Below are 3453 nucleotides of genomic sequence, written 5' to 3'. Positions count from 1 at the left end.
GAGGCTGAAACTAATGGGTCAGGCAGTGTTTAAAAGAATACAGTTTCCGTGTAATTATTTCGGGGCATAAGCTAAGCTAGCCATGTGGGCGGCCGGGTGCTGGGGACGCAGCCCAGCCGCTCTTATTTCAACAGATAGTGCTTGGGAATTCTTATTAGGAGCATGTTAAATACAGTGACACTTACTGAAAGGATAAAAAAGATAATAGGCATACAAATTAAAGTTGATTTTAACTCACCTCCTGTGATTAAACTTAGACCAAATATATGATGTATTAACCTTGAACTTTGATGATATAAGATGCACGGTTTTAATAAACCTGAGTGATATGTGAACCCTGCTGCACTTTATACCACACTCTAAACTCCAATGAGATTCCACAAAAATAAGTAACAGAAATAATGAGGGCATTCCCATCAAAATAATCTTGAAAATTACAAAAACACTGAGAAGACACCAGCTGTTTAAAAATACCTTTAAAAGGATAGTGCATGTTAGCATATGAGTAATAACAATGTACAAAATGAAATATCAAAATTTCTCCAAAGTAATTATAAAGGAGGTATGTTACATAATCAAGCTAAAATATTATTAAACATGTATACTAAATAATGCATGAAATATGCAAACTCATGTCAAAAATCATAGTAAAAATAGTGAATGACCTAAACAAAAAGATTCAGCAACAAAGTATCAGGTAATTTTATTTTTATTTTTTATTAAAAATTTCTGCCTCCTCCCCGCCTCCACCTCCCATTTCCCTCCCCCTCCCCCTCCTTCTCCAGCCCAAAGAGCAGTCCGGGTTCCCTGCCCTGTGGGAAGTCCAAGGTCCTCCCCCCTCCATCCAGGTCTAGGAAGGTGAGCATCCAAACAGCCTAGGCTCCCACAAAGCCAGTACATGCAGTAGGATCAAAACCCAGTGCCATTGTCCTTGGCTTCTCAGCAACCCTCATTGTCCACTATGTTCAGAGAGTCCGGTTTTATCCCATGCTTTTTTTTTGACCCAGTCCAGCTGGCCTTGGTGGGTTCCCAATAGATCAGCCCATTGTTTCAGTGTGTGGGTGCACCCCTCGCGGTCCTGACTTCCTTGCTCATGTTCTCCCTCCTTCTGCTCCTCATTTGGACCTTGGAAGCTCAGTTCGGTGTTCCAATGTGGGATTCTGTCTCTATCTCCTTCCATCGCCAGATGAAGGTTCTATGATGATATGCAAGATATTCATTAGTATGATTATAGGATAGGGCCATTTCAGGCTCCCTCTCCTCAATTGCCCAAGGAACTAGCTGGGGACATCTCCCTGGACATCTGGGAACCCCTCTAGGGTCAAGACTCTTGCCAACTCTAATCAGGTAATGTTTAATGATGAATATCTATGAATTGATCCCATGAGCAAATTAACTACTGTACATCATAAAATTCAAGTTCCAACTGCACTGTGATTTGAAGATAGTGATTAATTAAAGCCTTCATTTTTCTGTATAGATGCAGAAGAGATGTTTGATGATTTAGAGTGAGTAATGATAGTTCACAAAATTAAAAATTCTTAATTAAACTTCAAGGACAAACAATGAACTTGAGCTTACAGATAGCATTTAATGAGAAAGCTACTTGATAACAGATGAACCTGTTCTGAAAGGGAGAACTTTATTTAAATGAGAAATATTAAAGTCCTTTACTCCCAGCTCAGAAGGGAGACAACTAAGCCTACCATTTCCTAAGCTTTCTGCTGCTGTGTTTGAACTGCTCTAGTACTAAAACACCCAGGCCAGATAGCAAATAGTGCGCGCGCGCTCACACACACACACACACACACACACACACACACACACACACACTATCTAATGAGTTAGTTGCAAACCTAACAAATCAGTGCATGAATCTCTATGCCTGTGGTGTTGCACGTAAATCATCCCAGGATTCTGGAGTTTGTAACAGGAAGATCATGAATTCAAAGTCAGTCTGAGAAACACAGGATTATTGTGTCTGAAAAACATGAAAAATATTATATTCACAATTAAATAATTTGTTAATATAAAAATACAAAATTAACACACAAAAGTAAATATTTTTATATATATAAAAACTCAGAAGAAATAATGGTAGATAATTTTTAATTTGCCGTGCAAAAGAAACTAGTACACACATGAATATTAATCAAGTCATGTTCAAAACACATTTGTGAATATCACACTGAACATCCCAGACATGATAAAAGATTCTCACCAAACCCACATCTGATAGAGGACTGATCCCCTGGCTCTCTCAGGAAAAAAAAATAGAACAACTAAGAAAATGTATCAAGTCCATGAACAGAAAAATGATACTTAATAGATTTGGTCACTACAATGAGACTCAGCTGTCACAACAAAGACAAACACAATAAAACACTGATGGAAATTTCACAAACTGACCCATACAATCCACCCCTAATTGTCTTGGAAACCTAGGAAAGGACAAAAGTTGGGAAACCAGAGAAGTTATCATATAAAGTTCCTTATATTAAGGGATTGCTACTGATTGATGTTACAGAAATTCAAAATGAGAACAGATGGATATGAACATACACACACACACACTATATGTATATATACATATATATATTATAATAAAATAATGATGCTGTGGAACCTACTAGCAACAAAGATGAATTATTTAGTGAATGAATTTAGAACAAATAGAGAACCTTGTGGGAGGTAGATAGATGGAAACTATTCTTTTTTTTTTGTCTTTAGATATTCTTATTTCTTCAATTTTTATTATCAGGAGTGACTGAAATAAAAAATATAATTGAGTCCCATCATTATTGTCATTATGGAAATGGCTTTAAGAGAAAACTGGTCAGATGAATATTATTGCTTCCCACTTTTCAACTGGTAAATAGTTGCCATTGATAAAACAGACAAGCCCAGAGAATCTGTCCAGAATGTTCAAGATATGGTGTATTATACAACATGCTTGTTCTCTGGGAGAACACCTACGACATAATTATGTGTACTTCTTGATCTCATCATACAAGACAAGCACAAAGGCACCACCCATGCCCCTGAGAACGTTGGACCATGCACCCTTGAAAAAGGCCTTGCTTCCTTCGTCACGAGCAATCTTCCTCCAGCAGTCGATCGTGTCAGTTCCTTTGCGTCCTGACTGCATCATTATATGACGGCGAACCGTGTCAAAGGGATAGGAAGTCACGCCAGCGACAGTAGTGACAGACTGTGCAATCATCCAGCTGATGAAGATGTGAATGTTCTTGGGATCTGGAAGCATTCCCTTTGCAGTGTCATAGATGCCAAAGTAGGCAGCTCCGTAGATGATAATGCCTGGACTGACACATTAAAGCCTTGGTACAGGCCCCTAATTCCATCAGATTTGTAGATCTTAACCAGGCAGTCACCAAGGCCTTTGAATTCCCTTTCAGCTCCAGCTTTGCCCACATCAGCTGCTAGACGGGTACG

At 38.6% G+C, this 3453-nt stretch overlaps 1 pseudogene; it reads right to left on the bottom strand.

The window, feature by feature from the left end:
• Window positions 1–2736: 2736 nt before the first annotated feature.
• Window positions 2737–3453, bottom strand: part of LOC101990443 — a 1873-nt pseudogene continuing 1156 nt past the window's right edge.

Source organism: Microtus ochrogaster, linkage group LG1 (assembly GCF_000317375.1).
Source record: "Microtus ochrogaster isolate Prairie Vole_2 linkage group LG1, MicOch1.0, whole genome shotgun sequence".
In the NCBI taxonomy this organism is placed as follows: Eukaryota; Metazoa; Chordata; class Mammalia; order Rodentia; family Cricetidae; genus Microtus; species Microtus ochrogaster.
This window is presented reverse-complemented; position numbering and strand designations above follow the sequence as displayed.